General features: G+C 39.2%; 1 long non-coding RNA gene across 2 annotated transcripts in view; it reads left to right on the top strand.

Annotated features, from left to right (window-relative positions):
- Positions 1 to 18929, top strand: part of LOC132500277 (uncharacterized) — a 271126-nt gene that overhangs the window by 39756 nt on the left and 212441 nt on the right. The gene's annotated exons all lie outside the window — the stretch shown is intronic.

Raw genomic sequence — 18929 nt, 5'->3', positions numbered from 1 at the left:
CAAAATCAAAATCATTAGTATATACTATCTTCAGTGTAAGACTGCAGAACTTCTCTGGTAATATTTTTTTCTCAGAGTCGGTTATACAATAAATTGTAGTAATTAGTAGCATAAAACAAGGTAATAATGTAATTAAAACCAAAATATTTACTTGCTATAGAAGATACTTCTATGCATCTTAATTCTGCTCCTTGCAAGCTAATAATATTCTATAGGAATTTCTGTGTGGCTTTTACATCTGGTGGTTGTGGAATTAGCATGTACAAAGAGAGCTCAGAATTATGCTTTAAGTATGATTTGAATGATGATTTGAGTCTGAGCATGAGTTGTCAACAGAATTGTGAGCTGGGGGAAAAGAGATAAGGACTGTTAGTGGGATAAAAAGTATATTTACAGTCACTTACTTTAAAGTACCTTTTGTTTTAAAAGAAGTAATTAATGTTAGGAATTAATTGGTTTAGATTCTTGATTTTAAAGTTATCTCTTGGTTGCTAAGATGAAGCCTTTTCAAAATTACTACACAATATGCAACGAGAGGAACATTTCGATTGAAAGGTAGAAAACATAATTGAAAAACTAGCTTTTGAGTGCCTGCTTATCACCCTAATTGATAGCAGATGAACCTGAGGAACTAACTGTTGTCGTTCAATAAAAAAAAAGTATTTAGCTGGATTTCACATTATGTTGCATAGTTTCCTCTAAAAGCTAATGTTTTGATACAATACTAGGCTTTAAGTGGAGCCTGGTATGCATTAATTATCATAAAGCAATCATGAAGTCAAAATTATATGAAAAAAATAGATCCAGGTATAGCATCTAAAAATCTTTTAAGGTTTGGGTAACCAAATTAGGGCGTTCATAAAATTCATAAAAACCATCTATAAAGAATGATGTTTTAGATGTATGTTTACTGGTATAGAAAACACAGTACAAAACTGGCTATATAGTATGAGACCCACTACTGTAAAACAAAAAAAACCCAAGATATATAAGAATGGAAAAATCAGAAAGGATATACGCCAAATGTTAACAGTGGTCATCTCAGGCACTGGGGTTTTGGAAGATTTTCTTTTTTGTTAGGCATATAATTTAGTATTCCAGTCTGCCTAATGTTTAGCAGGCAAATCTTCATATGACTTTAGAATACAACTATGTACTCTTGCAGATATTTAGTTGGTCCTAACATATATTTACAATTCCTATTTATTCATTTATCCTGTTCTTGTATTTACATATTTTATTATAACAAGTATTAAAACTTTAACTAACATTCAGAAAGAATGAAAGGCAAGGAAATAGATCCACATTTTACCACATTTTGAGTCTGCACATGAGGAGGATGATAGACCTATAGGTAGTGGTTGGTCAAACCAATCACTCAGGACAGGAAGTGTGATTTTCCTTTAAAGAAAGATGATGGGTCAGCTAACATGCTGGCTGCCTATTTCTATAAGGCTGTATCCCTTTGAGTGAGGAGAAAACATGGTCCAATTGTTCTGCTCAAGGAGAATATATTTTCTGATTTTTATTTAAAAGAAGAGTAGCTTTTGGCAGGTGTATTTTCAGGGGCAATGTTCACATTAGTGTGAACAGTCGGATCACTCATACAAAACTCAAATGAGACAGGTGGATTTGCGTGGAGGTTAAGCAGGAATTTCCAGCAACAGGAAGAGCAGAATTAACCTCTAAATTATTTAGTTGAGAAGAAACACAGGCTGCCAGATATACATATGTATCATAGTGCTCTGGGGCATCTGTACTCTAGGTCAAACAAAATCAAGCTATAACAGAAAAAAGATTGCTTTGCTAGTTGGGATTAATAGCTAATCACAAGGCGAGCATTTAATAAGTTGTTGGAAGTAAATGTTATAAAATCACAGTTTAAGGGAAGAAGTTATGTTTCTGGAGACACAGTAGTAAGCTCCTTTCTTCCCTTTCTGATTAAACAAGATACTCTAGTGGAGTTTTATTTTCTCTGCTTCATAGCCAGTCTTCATTCTGACATGTGTAAAACAGCTTTTAACTACTAGTGAATAATCAATTTTCTGTCACAATTTTATTAACAGTAAGTAATTAATCAGTCTCACAATTTTATTTAGACCATTATCCGGCTGTAATTTTTTTCAGCCCAAATGAAAATTTGTAAACCATGTTTCAAATTGGTGCTGTAACTGATGAACTGATTTTCTTGAGAGAGAAAGCTTAGAAAATTTTCTAATTAGTGCTAAGACCTGATTTTCTGTGGCTCACTGCTTCATGTATTCCACTTCTTCACATTATGCTGTAGGAAATGTCTTTAGAGGTTGGTGTTTTCTATTGATCTCTACAATTGTCCTCAGTAATCTGGAAGTTAACTGTGCAGTGCGTTTTCAAGAATGCGCTGGAGCCTTGAGTCAGCACACACTCCTCTCCACTGAGCCCAGGGGCAAAGATTCTTGTAGCCCCTCATTGGCTCCAAGAGTTAAGAGTGGGATGCCTGGACTCCAGCTGTCAGTTCATTTCCTCTGTGTAACTTTCCTGTTCTTTCAGCCTGCAGTTCACACCTTAAAAGCCTCTTCCCTTATAAGCTGAGAAGGGATTTGTGCAGCGTGAGCTTACCTGAGAAACTAAAGATATCATTAATTAGAAAGGGGCTTCTGGGCAACAGGAAATTTTTCACTGGAAAGGTTTCAAATCTAAGAAAGTAATTAATTTCTCTGTGGAAAAAGATCACATTTTTCTCTTCTGATGTCCTTCTTTACTGCAATTGAATGGTTTAACGCTCGACAGAGGGAGTAGGACTCCTCTCTCATTAACCCTCACAGTTTGGCTCCCTCTTTTCTGTCTCTTTCCTCTTCCATTTCAGCAGCAGTGGTGCCTTCTAGGGATTTGGGGGGACATTTTATTTTCTTTTCCTGAGGAAGAGTTAAGGAATGTAACACAGTAAGTATTTTTCTTAATGTACATATACTGTCAGAAGGAGTTTATAAAAATGAAATATTCCTGTTTACTAAAAGAAAAATGACAAACTAGGAAAAATAGTTACAGTAAATATGATAAAGTTTTGTTAAAAGGAAAATGGAGATACACCAGAAATACAGCTACACGTGGAACAACTCCTACAGAACACCTACTGAACGCTGGCAGAAGACCCCAGACCTCCCAAAAGGCAAGAAACTCCCCACATACCTGAGTAGGGCAAAGCAGAGAGATTCCCGCACAGAGGAGCACTGCCGAGCGGCACTCACCAGCCCGAGAGGCTTGTCTGCTCCCCCGCCGGGGCGGGCGGCGCTGGAGCTGAGGCTCGGGCTTCCGTCAGAGCGCACGGAGAGGACTGCAGCTGGCGGCGAGAACTCAGTCTGAAGGGGGCTAATGTGCCACAGCTAGCCGGGAGGGAGTCCGGGAAAACTCTGGAGCTGCCGAAGAGGCAGGAGACTTTTCCTTCCCTCTTGGTTTCCTGGTGCGCGAGGAGAGGGGATTAAGAGCGCCGCGTAAAGGAGCTCCAGAGACGGGCGCGAGTCGCGGCTGAAAGCGCGGAGCCCAGAGACGGGCGTGGGACGCTGGGGCTGCTGCTACCGCCGCCAAGAAGCCTGTGTGCGAGCGCAGGTCACTGTCCACACCGCCCTTCCGGGAGCCTGTGCAGCCTGCCACTGCCAGGGTCCCGGGATCCAGGGGCGGCTTCCCTGGGAGAACGCACGGCGCGCCTCGGGCTGGTGCAACGTCACGCCGACCTCTGCCGCTGCAGGCTCGCCCCGCACTCCGTGCCCCTCCCTCCCGCCCGGCCTGAGTGAGCCAGAGTCCCCGAAGAGGCTGCTCCTTTAACCCTGTCCTGTCTGAGTGAAGAACAGACGCCCTCCGGCGACCTACATGCAGAGGCGGGGCCAAATCCAAAGCTGAGACCCAGGAGCTGTGAGAACAAAGAAGAGAAAGGGAAACCTCTCCCAGCAGCCTCAGAAGCAGCGGATTAAAGCTCCACAATCAACTTCATGTACCCTGCATCTGTGGAATACATGAATAGAAAACAAATCATCCCAAGTTGAGGAGCCAGGAGTCAGTGCTGTGCCTCTGAGGTGGGAGAGCCAACTTCAGGACACTGGTCCACAAGAGACCTCCCAGCTCCACATAATATCAAACGGCGAAAATCTTCCAGAGATCTCCATCTCAACACCAGCACCCAGCTTCACTCAACGACCAGCAAGCTACAGTGCTGGACACCCTATGCCAAACAACTAGCAAGACAGGAACACAACGCCACCCATTAGCAGAGAGGCTGCCTCAAATCATAAAAAGTCCGCAAACACCCCAAAACACACCACCAGACGTGGACCTGCCCACCAGAAAGACAAGATCCAGCCTCATCCACCAGAACACAGGCAGTAGTCCCCTCCACCAAGAAGCCTACACAACCCACTAAACCAACCTTAGCCACTGGGGACAGACACCAAAAACAATGGGAACTACGAACCTGCAGCCTGCAAAGAGGAGACCCCAAACACAGTAACATAAGCAAAATGAGAAGACAGAAAAACACACAGCAGGAGAAGGAGCAAGATAAAAACCCACCAGACCTAACAAATGAAGAGGTAATAGGCAGTCTATCTGAAAAAGAATTCAGAATAATGATGGTAAAGATGATCCAAAATCTTGGAAATAGAATAGACAAAATGCAAGAAACAGTTAACAAGGACCTAGAACTAAAGACGAATCAAGCATCGATTAAAAACACAATAAATGAAATAAAAATTACTCTAGATGGGATCAATAGCAGAATAACTGAGGCAGAAGAACGGATAAGTGAGGTGGAAGATAAAATAGTGGAAATAACTGCTGCAGAGCAAAATAAAGAAAAAAGAATGAAAAGAACAGAGGACAGTCTCAGAGACCTCTGGGACAACATTAAACGCACCAACATTCGAATTATAGGGGTTCCAGAAGAAGAAGAGAAAAAGAAAGGGACTGAGAAAATATTTGAAGAGATTATAGTTGAAAACTTCCCTAATATGGGAAAGGAAATAGTTAATCAAGTCCAGGAGGCACAGAGAGTCCCATACAGAATAAATCCAAGGAGAAATACACCAAGACACATATTAATCAAACTGTCAAAAATTAAACACAAAGAAATCATATTAAAAGCAGCAAGGCAAAAACAACAAATAACACACAAGGGAATCCCCATCAGGATAACAGCTGATCTCTCAGCAGAAACTCTACAAGCCAGAAGGGAGTGGCAGGACATACTTAAAGTGATGAAGGAGAAAAACCTGCAACCAAGATTACTCTACCCAGCAAGGATCTCATTCAGATTTGATGGAGAAATTAAAACCTTTACAGACAAGCAAAAGCTGAGAGAGTTCAGCACCACCAAACCAGCTTTACAACAAATGCTAAAGGAGCTTCTCTAGGCAAGAAACACAACAGAAGGAAAAGAACTACAATAACGAACCCAAAACAATTAAGAAAATGGGAATAGGAACATACATATCAATAATTACCTTAAATGTAAATGGACTAAATGCTCCCACCAAAAGACACAGACTGGCTGAATGGATACAAAAACAAGACCCATATATATGCTGTCTACAAGAGACCCACTTCAGACCTAGAGACACATACAGACTGAAAGTAAGGGGATGGAAAAAGATATTCCATGCAAATGGAAACCAAAAGAAAGCTGGAGTAGCAATTCTCATATCAGACAAAATAGACTTTAAAATAAAGACTACTAGAAGAGACAAAGAAGGACACTACATAATGATCAAGGGATCAATCCAAGAAGAAGATATAACAATTGTAAATATTTATGCACCAAACATAGGAGCACCTCAATACATAAGGGAAATATTAACAGCCATAAAAGGAGAAATCGACAGTAACACAATCATAGTAGGGGACTTTAACACCCCACTTTCACCAATGGACAGGTCATCCAAAATGAAAATAAATAAGGAAACACAAGCTTTAAATGATACATTAAACAAGATGGACTTAATTGATATTTATAGGACATTCCATCCAAAAACAACAGAATACACATTTTTCTCAAGTGCTCATGGAACATTCTCCAGGATAGATCATATCTTGGGTCACAAATCAAGCCTTGGTAAATTTAAGAAAATTGAAATTGTATCAAGTATCTTTTCTGACCACAATGCTATGAGACTAGATATCAATTACAGGAAAAGAGCTGTAAAACATACAAACACATGGAGGCTAAACAATACACTACTTAATAACGAAGTGATCACTGAAGAAATCAAAGAGGAAATTAAAAAATACCTAGAAACAAATGACAATGGAGACACGACGACCCAAAACCTATGGGATGCAGCAAAAGCAGTTCTAAGAGGGAAGTTTATGGCAATACAATCCCACCTTAAGAAACAGGAAATATCTCGAATAAACAACCTAACCTTGCACCTAAAGCAATTAGAGAAAGAAGAACAAAAACATCCCAAAGTTAGCAGAAGGAAAGAAATCATAAAAATCAGATCAGAAATAAATGAAAAAGAAATGAAGGAAACGATAGCAAAGATCAATAAAACTAAAAGCTGGTTCTTTGAGAAGATAAACAAAATTGATAAACCATTAGCCAGACTCATCAAGAAAAAAAGGGAGAAGACTCAAATCAATAGAATTAGAAATGAAAAAGGAGAAGTAACAACTGACACTGCAGAAATACAAAAGATCATGAGAGATTACTATAAGCAACTCTATGCCAATAAAATGGACAACCTGGAAGAAATGGACAAATTCTTAGAAATGCACAACCTGCCAAGACTGAATCAGGAAGAAATAGAAAATATGAACAGACCAATCACAAGCACTGAAATTGAAACTGTGATTAAAAATCTTCCAACAAACAAAAGCCCAGGACCAGATGGCTTCACAGGCGAATTCTATCAAGCATTTAGAGAAGAGCTAACACCTATCCTTCTCAAACTCTTCCAAAATATAGCAGAGGGAGGAACACTCCCAAACTCATTCTACGAGGCCACCATCACCTTGATACCAAAACCAGACAAGGATGTCACAAAGAAAGAAAACTACAGGCCAATATCACTGATGAACATAGATGCAAAAATCCTCAACAAAATACTAGCAAACAGAATCCAACAGCACATTAAAAGGATCATACACCATGATCAAGTGGGGTTTATTCCAGGAATGCAAGGATTCTTCAATATACGCAAATCAATCAATGTGATACACCATATTAACAAACTGAAGGAGAAAAACCATATGATCATCTCATTAGATGCAGAGAAAGCTTTTGACAAAATTCAGCATCCATTTATGATAAAAACCCTGCAGAAAGTAGGCATAGAGGGAACTTTCCTCAACATAATAAAGGCCATATATGACAAACCCACAGCCAGCATCGTCCTCAATGGTGAAAAATTGAAACCATTTCCACTAAGATCAGGAACAAGACAAGGTTGCCCACTCTCACCACTCTTATTCAACATAGTTTTGGAAGTTTTAGCCACAGCAATCAGAGAAGAAAAGGAAATAAAAGGAATCCAAATGGGAAAAGAAGAAGTAAAGCTGTCACTGTTTGCAGATGACATGATACTATACATAGAGAATCCTAAAGATGCTACCAGAAAACTGCTAGAGCTAATCAATGAATTTGGTAAAGTTGCAGGATACAAAATTAATGCACAGAAATCTCTGGCATTCCTATATACTAATGATGAAAAATCTGAAAGTGAAATCAAGGAAACACTCCCATTTACCATTGCAACAAAAAGAATAAAATATTTAGGAATAAACCTACCTAAGGAGACAAAAGACCTGTATGCAGAAAATTATAAGACACTGATGAAAGAAATTAAAGATGATACAAATAGATGGAGAGATGTACCATGTTCTTGGATTGGAAGAATCAACATTGTGAAAATGACTCTACTACCGAAAACAATCTACAGATTCAATGCAATACCTATCAAACTACCAATGGCATTTTTCACAGAACTAGAACAAAAAATTTCACAATTTGTATGGAAACACAAAAGACCCCGAATAGCCAAAGCAATCTTGAGAACGAAAAACGGAGCTGGAGGAATCAGGCTCCCTGACTTCAGACTATACTACAAAGCTACAGTAATCAAGACAGTATGGTACTGGCACAAAAACAGAAATATAGATCAATGGAACAGGATAGAAAGCCCAGAGATAAACCCACGGACATATGGTCACCTTATCTTTGATAAAGGAGGCAGGAATGTACAGTGGAGAAAGGACAGTCTCTTCAATAAGTGGTGCTGGGAAAACTGGACAGGGACATGTAAAAGTATGAGATTAGATCACTCCCTAACACCATACACAAAAATTAGCTCAAAATGGATTAAAGACCTAAATGTAAGGCCAGACACTATCAAACTCCTAGAGGAAAACATAGGCAGAACACTCTATGACATAAATCACAGCAAGATCCTTTTTGACCCACCTCCTAGAGAAATGGAAATAAAGACAAAAATAAACACATGGGACCTAATGAAACTTAAAAGCTTTTGCACAGCAAAGGAAACCATAAACAAGACCAAAAGACAACCCTCAGAATGGGAGAAAATATTTGCAAATGAAGCAACTGACAAAGGATTAATCTCCAAAATTTATAAGCAGCTCATGCAGCTCAATAGCAAAAAAACAAACAACCCAATCCAAAAATGGGCAGAAGACCTAAATAGACATTTCTCCACAGAAGATATACAGACAGCCAACAAACACATGAAAGGATGCTCAACATCTTTACTCATTAGAGAAATGCAAATCAAAACTACAATGAGATATCATCTCACACCAGTCAGAATGGCCATCATCAAAAAATCTAGAGACAATAAATGCTGGAGAGGGTGTGGAAAAAAGGGAACACTCTTGCACTGCTGGTGGGAATGTGAATTGGTACAGCCACTATGGAGAACGGTATGGAGGTTCCTTAAAAAACTACAAATAGAACTACCATATGACCCAGCAATCCCACTACTGGGCATATACCCTGAGAAAACCATAATTCAAAAAGAGACATGTACCAAAATGTTCATAGCAGCCCTATTTACAATAGCCCGGAGATGGAAACAACCTAAGTGTCCATCATCGGATGAATGGATAAAGAAGATGTGGCACATATATACAATGGAATATTACTCAGCCATAAAAAGAAATGAAATTGAGCTATTTGTAATGAGGTGGATGGACCTAGAGTCTGTCATACAGAGTGAAGTAAGTCAGAAAGAGAAAGACAAATACTGTATGCTGACACATATATATGGAATTTAAGAAAAAAATGTCATCAAGAACATAGGGGTAAGACAGGAATAAAGACACAGACCTACTAGAGCATGGACTTGAGGATATGGGGAGGGGGAAGGGTAAACTGTGACAAAGTGAAAGAGCGGCATGGACATATATACACTACCAAACGTAAGGTAGATAGCTAGTGGGAAGCAGCTGCATAGCACAGGGAGATCAGCTCGGTTCTTTCTGACCGCCTGGAGGGGTGGGATAGGGAGGGTGGGAGGGAGACGCAAAAGGGAGGGGATATGGGAACATATGTATATGTATAACTGATTAAATTTGTAAAAAAAAAAAAAGATTTTTTAAAACAAAAAAAACAAAAACAAAAACAAAAATAAAAAAAATAAAAAAATAAAATATGAAAAAAAAAAAAAAAGGAAAATGACAAGTTGCAAAGTTAGCTGCAATAAATATGATAAAGTTTTGCCATCATAGGTGTACTATGATGATCAAATTATGGGGAAAGGACATTGGTTTATATTTCAAAAAAGAAACAGATCTAAAATCCATTGTTATTAATAATCAAAAAATTAATATTGAAACAAGGTACGTTACAAAAGTTTATGTATTTAGGTATGTATGTGTCATCATCATCATTATCACTGTCATCTAGTGTCAGTATGGACTCATGAATTCCTATTGTATTCAATAGATTATAATTCTTACTGTAATTATTTCCATCTCAAATTGACCCAGATTGGGTCAGTGGGAGGCCCTTCAAGCTGGCTCTTGTGTTTTTTTTGACATGCTTCCATCATTTTTTTGAGTGCTTTCTTACTTTCTGGCATAAAAAAGATGTTTAAGGCTGATCTTAAATTCTTCCTGCCCCAGACCTGGAATCAGTATTTCTTCAAGGAGCTCGTGCAGAACTTGTGTGTATTTGTGTATTAGAAACCATGAGCTCTTGCTGAGACCCCTGCTTTTAATCCAAATTCACAAGGCTCTTTACTTGCCTTTCTTCATTCTGTATTTACCTGTCTCTTCTGCACTGAGAACTCTGGCTTCTGGCAACATCAACGCATTTGCTCATTTGCTTATCCCTTCAACGCACATAAAATAGTTTAAGAATTCATACACCTTTGCCACTACAAAAACAAACCTACTAAGATGAGGTCCAGATTTGTTTGCTGTTCTTTTACTCCATGGCTGGTGTTCAAAAGTAACTTTGGTTAGTTCTTTAATTCTCCCACAGTATGCTTATATTGTTTAAAATACTTTTTGGATCACTTCTTTCTGTTTGCATTTAATTTTGTTGTTTTCCCCATCTGTGTTGATTAACTTTTATTTTTTTGGCTATATAGAATATTAACATGTTTCCAAAAGTATACAAAAAGGTATAATCATGTATACTCAATCCCTCCTCTATTCCTTTCATTTTATTGCCCCAACCTCTTTGTAGGTAACTAATTTCATTGTTTTCTATTTTATCTTTTCTATAGTTTTTCCAAAAACAAGCATATTCTTATACGTTTCCTGCTTTCCCTTCTTTCTTAGTTAAAGGCAGTATACTGTATACACATTTTTGCACTGATATGAAAATCACTACATATCAGTTCATAGATATTCTCCTTATTCCTTTTCACTGCTGTGTGATATTTCATTGCATTTTTGTACCATAGTTAATTCATTCAATCTCTTATGTTTGGGCTCTTGTATTTTTCAGTTGCAAATAATGTGGCAATGAATAACCTCATATTGTTGATGTGTAACTTCTTGGTAAAAATAGTAGAAATGGGATCATTGGATTGAAAGGTAAATGTGTTTGCACTTTTGTTAGATACTGTTAAATTCCTCTCCATAAGGGTTGTATCATTTTTCATTACTCTGGTGTTGTATGAGAGTGCTTTTCTTCCATAACTTCATGAACAGAGTATATTGTCAAGCTTTTGAATTTTTGCCAATTTGATGGTAAAATGGTAGCTCAGTGTAATTTTAATTTTCATTTATTTAATGAGTAAAGTTGAACATCTTTTCATATGTTTAGAGTCATTTTACAATCTTTATTTTTTTGGTGAATTGACTGTTCATGTCTCTTGCCTACTTTTCTGTAGAATTTTTGTTCATTATTTTCCTCACTTCTTTTTATATCAGAGATATCAGCCCTTTACCTGTGATATATGTTACCAATTTTCTTCCCAATTTGTCATTTGTCTTTTGATTTTGTTTGTGATATTTCAAGTCAAGCAAATGTTTTTTAAAATTTTCATGTAGTAAAAATATCAATTTTTCTTTATTGCATCTAGGTTTTGAGTTATTATTCGTTAAGTTTTCCCCTATAGCAAGATTATAGGGGAATTCGTGTGTTTTCTTCTAGTGCTTGTGTTGTTTCATTTTGTTTTAATGTATGTTTCAGGAATGGATTTAATTTTATCTTTTCATCGCCCCAGTAACTTGAGATACCACCTTTATCATATACTAAATTTCCATATGTAGCTGGGCTTGTTGCTGCACTTTTTATTCTGCTTAATTGGTCTGTCCACACATCAGTAGTACACTCTTGTACAGTATGTTTTAATATCTCGTAGGGTTAGTACCTTCTCACAGCTTTTCTTTTTCAGTGTTTTCCAAGTATTCTTGCATGTTTATTTTTCCGTATGAACTTTAAGAGTCCCTTGTTTAGCTCTAGAAGAGAATTTGTAGGTATTTTTATTGGGATTGCATTAAATTCATAAATTAAGTTTAGGGGAGAACTGACATCTTGATGATGTTGAAATGTCCTAACCAGAGCAAGGGATGTCTTTCCACTTAGGAGTGCTTTGTAGTTTTATTAATATAGGTTTTGAACATTTCTTGCTAAGTTTGTTCTCAAGTGTTTTATCATTTTTGTTGCTGTTGTAAATGGGGTTTTCTTTTCCATTATATCTTCTGTTTATTATTGTGTATAAGGAGGTTGCTGATTTTTGCATGTTAATTCTATATATTCCTACCTTGATTAATTCTTTAGTTTTGTGAGATAGTTTTGTCATTGATTCCCTAGAGCTGTGTAGGTATATTAAAAAGTCCTCTGTGAGTTCCAGTTCAAGATGGCAACATAGGAGGCTCCTGAACTCACCTTTTTGCTGGCACACCAAGTCTACAGCTATATATGGAGCAATTTCCTCTGAAAGAAATCCAGAAACTGGTTGAGTGACTCCTACATATGGGGTAAACAAGAAGATATTTACATTAGGATGGACATGAAAGGCTAAGGCAAAGTTATGCCACAAACCCTACACCTGGCACAGGGACAAACAATCAGGAGGGAACTTACAACTCCCAGCTTCTCCCTGAGGAGTGAAGGGTTTGGACCCAACATCTAGCATCCCAATGTTGAAGACTTGCACCTGAGGGACAGGCCCCCCAAACATCTAGCTCTGGAACCCAACAGGGCTTACGTCCATGAGATCCACAAGACTATAGCAAAGAAATAAACAGTTATTAATGGGAACACAAGGACTCGGTATGGCTATTCCCCCAGGGCGCAACACAGAAAGAGCAGACAGAATCACCTATCTTCCAGTCTGCCCCTGAAAGAGGCCTATTTACACACTTTAAAAGTTGCTGCCTGAGGGTCAGGCTCTAATTTAGCACACTGGATTATTATTGTAAATGACAAATAAATAAATAATAATTATTATAAATGATTATGATCCTCCCCTGAGACCTGGGAGGCTGGTGGGTACTGTCTCCACATTCTCCCTCTGCCCTGCTCCAGGTCACTGGTGTCTCCCTGGAAGGAGCTTGTGCACACCTCTGGTGACCTAGCTTTTATGGCTGCAGGTCAGATGATGAAACACTTGATAGTGCATCTCTGGTAGCCAGTAGGGCTTGTGGTCATGGACCCCACAGGACTATAGCAAACAAAGAAAAAGTTCTTAACTGGCTATCCCCCCAAGGCTCAGTGCAGAGAGAAGAGACAAAAATGCCCAGCCCCCAGTCTTTCTTTAAAAGCTTCTGCCTAAATGTCTGGCTTCCCATCAGGTGCTGACTGATATCCTCCCCTTTGGGACACTGACAGGTCTTGGCCCAGCTTCAACTTCTGGGAGTTCTAAGAACAAAGGAGGCAACTTGAACAATCACAAAGGTTCGAGAGACAAACAAGAGCTAGGGCCAGGTTATAAGTTTCATCTCCTACATAAGACCACTGCATCAAGATGGAGAGGTGACTATTTTATCTAATGAACAGAAACCAACACAGAGAGTCAGGGAAAATGAAGAAACAGACAAATATGTTCCAAACAAAAGAATAAGATAAAACTGCAGAGACAGGCCTTAATGAAAAGAAGATAAGTAATTTCCCTGATACAGCATTCAAAATGATGGTCTTAAAAATGCTCACTGAGAGCAGAAGAATGCATAGACAAAGTGAGAATTTCAACAGAGGTAGAAAATGTAAGAAAATACCAAACAGAAATTACAGAGCTGAATACAATAATTGAACTGAAAAATTTATTAAGGGGTTTAAACTATATTACAAAGCTATAATAATCAAATCAGTATGGCTTTGGAATAAAAACAGACACATAGATCAGTGGAACAGAATAGAGCTCAGACATAAACCCATGAATATATGGTAAACTAATTTTTGACAATGGTGCTACGAACACACAATAGAGAAAGGATAGTCTTTTCAATTAATAGTGCTTAGAAGACTGGACAGCCACATGTAAAAGAATGAAACTGGATCCCTATCTTACACCATATACAAAAATCAACTAAAAATGGATTAAAGACTTGAACATAAACCTGAAGCCACAAAATCCTAGAAGAAAACATAGGGGGGATGGACCTTCAAGATGGTGGAGGAGTAAGACGTGCAGATCACCTTCCTCCCCACAAATACATCAAAAATACATCTACATGTGAAACAACTCCTACAGAACACCTACTGAATGATGGCAGAAGACCTCAGGCTTCCCAAAAAGCAAGAAACCCCACACGTACCTGGGTAGGGTAAAAGAAAAAAAAAACAGAGACAAAAGAATAGGGATGGGACCTGTACCTTGGGGAGGGAGCTGTGAAGGAGGAAAGGTTTCCACACACTAGAAGCCCCTTCACTGGCGGAGATGGTGGGGGTGGGGGGGAAGCTTAAGAGCCACGGAGGAGAGCGCAGCAACGGGTGTGGAGGGCAAAGCGGAGAGATCCCCGCACAGAGGATTGGTGCTGACCAGCACTCACCAGCCCGAGAGGCTTGTCTGCTCACCTGCTAGGGCGGGCGGGGGCTGGGAGCTGAGGCTCGGGCTTCGGAGGTCAGATCCCAGGGAGAGGACTGGGGTTGGCTGGTGAACACAGCCTGAAGGGGGCTAGTGTGTCACAGCTAGCCGGGAGGGAGTGCTGGAAAAGGTCTGGACCTGCCTAAGAGGCAAGAGACCATTGTTTCAGGGTGTGCTAGGAGAGGGGATTCAGAGCACTGCCTAAACGAGCTCCAGAGACAGGTGCGAGCCGTGGCTACTAGCGTGGGCATGAGATGCTAAGGCTGCTGCTTCAGCCATCAAGAAGCCTGTGTGCAAGCACAGGTCTTTATCCACACCTCCCCTCCCGAGAGCCTGTGCAGCCCGCCACTGCCAGGGTCCCGTGATCCAGGGACAACTTCCCCCGGAGAATACACGGAATGCCTCAAGCTGGTGCAATGTCACACTGCCCTCTGCCGCTGCAGGCTTGCCCCGCACTCCGTGCCCCTCCCTCACCCCGGCCTGAGTGAGCCAGAGCCCCCGAAGCAGCTGCTCCTTTAACCCCCTCCTGTCTGGGCAAAGAACAGATGCCAGAGGGCGACCTACATACAGAGGCAGGGCCAAATCCAAAGCTGAAACCCAGGAGCCAAGCGAACAAAGAAGAGAAAGGGAAATTTCTCCGTGCAGCTTCAGGAGCAGCAGATTAAATCTCCACAATCAACTTGAGGTACCCTGCATCTGTGGAATACCTGAATAGACAAGGAATCATCCCAAAAAAGATGTGGTGGACTTTGGGAGCAACTGTAGACTTGGGGTTTGCTGTATGCGACTGACCAGTTTCTGATTTTTATGTTTGTCTTAGTTTAGTTTTTTTTTAAAGCATATTTATTAGAGTATAATTGCTTTACAATGGCGTGTTAGGTGACAAAGAAGACATCATAAAGTTGCATAAAGTAGAAACATTGCAAACAACACACACTGACCAGAATGCAATAAAATTAGAAATGAAAAATGCAATTAAAAATAAAGGCCTTCCAACCTAGAAACAATTTTTTAATTTTATTAAACAACTCATTGAAAAAGTGAAAGAAAATATAAACAGAAATTAACAAACTTCTGAATAATGTAAAAATGAAAAACTACATGTGACAGAGTCTGTTGGATATATTTAAGGCAGTGATCAAAAGAAAATTCATACCCTTGAATACCTATATTAATTAAAATAAAAGAATAAAAATAAATGAATCTACAATTTAAAAAGGTACAGAAAGAATGATGAATAAACCAGAAGTAAGCACTAAAAAGGAAGATAAAGATAAAAGTAGAAACTAAAGATGCAGTGAATTGGGGAAAAAAAAGATCAAAATTTAAAAATCACAGTTCTGGTTCTTTGGTAGAAATTGACAAATTAGACAAACCACTAGTTAAATTAATAAAGGAAAATCAAGGGTTTTTTTTTTTTGCTCTTGAGTTGTATGAGTTCTTTATATATGTTAGATATTAATCTATTATCAGGTATGTGATTTGCAAATATTTATTCCCATTCCAGAGACTGCCTTTTCATTTTGTTGATGGTTTCCTATGCTGTAAAGAAAATTTTTAATTTGATATAATCCCACTTATTTATTTTTGCTTTTGTTGCTTTTGGTGCTAAATCCAAAAAAAACCATTGCCAAAAAATGATGTCTACAAGCTTACCTCCTATATTATCTTTTTTTTCTTAACAACTTTATTGGAGTATAATTGCTTTACATTGTTGTATTAGATTCTGCTGTATAACAAAGTGAATCAGCTATATGTATACTTATATCCCCATATCCCCTACTTCTTGTGTCTCCCTCCCACCCTCCCTATCCCACCACTCTAGGTGGTCACAAAGCACTGAGCTGATCTCCCTGTGCTACGCGGCTGCTTCCCACTAGCTAGCTATTTTACATTTGGTAGTGTATATATGTCAATGCCATTCTCTCACTTCGTCCCAGCTTACCCTTCCCCCTCCTCGTGTCCTTAAGTCCATTCTCTACGTCTGTGTCTTTATTCCTGTCCTGCCCCTAGATTGTTTAGAACCTTTTTTTTTTAGATTCCATATATATGTGTTAGCATATGGGATTTGTTCTTCTCTTTCTGACTTACTTCACTCTGTATGACAGATTTTAGGTCCATCCACTTCACTACAAATAACTCAATTTCGTTCCTTTTTATGGCTGAGTAATATTCCATTGTATGAATGTGCCACATCTTCTTTATCCATTCATCTGTCAGTGGACACTTAGGTCGCTTCCATTTCCTGGCTATTGTAAATACTGCTGCAGCGAACACTGTGGTACATGACTCTTTTTGAATTATGGTTTTCTCATGGTATATGCCCAGTAGTGGGATTGCTGGGTCATATGGTAGTTCTATTTTTAGATTTTTTTTAATAAGTTTTTTTAACATCCTTATTGGAGTATAACTGCTTTACAATGGTGTGTTAGTTTCTGCCATATAACAAAGTGAATCAGCATACATACACATACATCCCCATATCTCCTTCCTCTTGTGTCTCCCTCCCACCCCTCTAGGTGGTCACAAAGCACCGAGCCTATCTCCCTGTGCTATGCGGCTCATTCCCACTAGCTATCGATTTTACATTTGGTAGTGTGTATATGTCAATGCTGTCTCCACCTTTATCTTGCATTACTCTTCCCTTTTCACTGTTCGATATTACGTGGAGCTGGGAGGTCTCTGGTGGACCAATGTCCTGAACTAGGCTCTCCCACCTCGGAGGCTCAGGCCTGAAACCCGCCAGGAGCACAAAGACCCTGTCAGCTACATGGCCAGGTACGTGGAGAGTTTCTTGCGTTTTGGTAAGTCTGAGGTCTTCTGCCAGCATTCAGTAGGTGTTCTGTAGGAGTTGTTCCACACGTAGATGTATTTGTGATATATTTGTGGGGAGGAAGGTGATCTCCACATCTTACTCCTCCACCATCTTGAAGGTCTCCTCTCCTTGGTTTAGTTTTTAGCGCTTCTTATCACTGGTGGGTTTGTTTATTGCTTTGGTTGCTCTATCTTTTTTTTTTTCTTGTATTACTTAAAATTTTTTTTATTTTAATAATATATTTTTTAATTTTTAATTTTAATAACTTTATTTTATTTTATTTAGTTTTCTTTCTTTCTTTTTTTCCCCTCCCTTTTCTACTGAGCTGCGTGGCTGACAGGGTCTTGGTGCTCGGGCCGGCTGTCAGGCCGGAGCCTCTGAGAGGGAAAGGTGAGTTCAGGACATTGGACCACCAGAGACCTCCTGGCCCCATGTAACATCAATCGGCGAGCACTCTCCCAGAGATCTCCCTTTCAGCGCTAAGACCCAGCTCCATTCAAGGACCAGCAAGCTCCAGTGCTGGACACCCCATTTCAAACAACTAGCAAGACAGGAACACAACCTGAACCATTAGAAACCTGAACCATTACCTGCCTAAAATCATAATAAGGTCACAGACATCCCAAAACACACCACTGGATGTGGTCCTGCCCACCAGAAAGACAAGATCTAGCCTCATCCACCAGAACACAGGCACCAGTCCCCTCCACCAGGAAGCCTACACAACCCACTGAACCAACCTTACCTATTGAGGGCAGACACCAAAATCAACGGGAATTACGAACCTGCAGCCTGTGAAAAGGAGACTCCAAACACAGTAAGTTAAGCAAAATGAGAAGACAGAGAAATACGCAACAGATGAAGGAACAAGTTAAAAACCCACCAGACCAAACAAATGAAGAGGAAATAGGCAGTCTACCTGAAAAAGAATTCATAGTAATGATAGTAAAGATGATCCAAAATCTTGGAAATAAAATAGAGAAAATACACAAAACATTTAGCAAGGACATAGAAGAGCTAGTGAGCCAACAAACAATGATGAACAACACAATAAATGAAATTAAAAATTCTCTAGAAGGAATTAATAGCTGAATAACTGAGGCAGAAGAATGGATAAGTGTCCTGGAAGATAAAATACTGGAAATAACTAATGCAGAGCAAATAAAGAAAAAAGTGAAAATAGTTGAGGACAGTCTCAGAGACCTGTGGGGCAACATTAAATGCACCAACTTTCGAATTATAGGGGTCCCAGAGAAGAAGAGAAAAAGAAAGGGACTGAGAAAATATTTGAAGAGATTATAGGTGAAAACTTCCCTAATATGGGAAAGGAAATAGTCAAGTCCAGGAAGTGCAGAGAGCCCCATACAAGATAAATCCAAGGAGAAACACTCCAAGACACATATTAATCAAACTATCAAAACTTAAATACAAAGAAAAAATATTAAAAGCAGCAAGGGAAAAACAACAAATAACATACACGGGAATCCTCATAAGGTTAACAGCTGATCTTTCAGCAGAAACTTTGCAAGCCAGAAGGGAGTGGCAGGACATATTGAAAGTGATGAAAGGGAAAAACCTACAACCAAGATTCCCCAGCAACGATCTCATTCAGATTCGATGGAGAAATTAAAATCTTGGCAGACATG

Source organism: Mesoplodon densirostris, chromosome 12, assembly GCF_025265405.1.
Source record: "Mesoplodon densirostris isolate mMesDen1 chromosome 12, mMesDen1 primary haplotype, whole genome shotgun sequence".
Lineage (NCBI taxonomy): Eukaryota > Metazoa > Chordata > Mammalia > Artiodactyla > Ziphiidae > Mesoplodon > Mesoplodon densirostris.
Note: the sequence above shows the minus strand (reverse complement) of the source record. Positions and strands in the feature narration are given on the sequence as shown.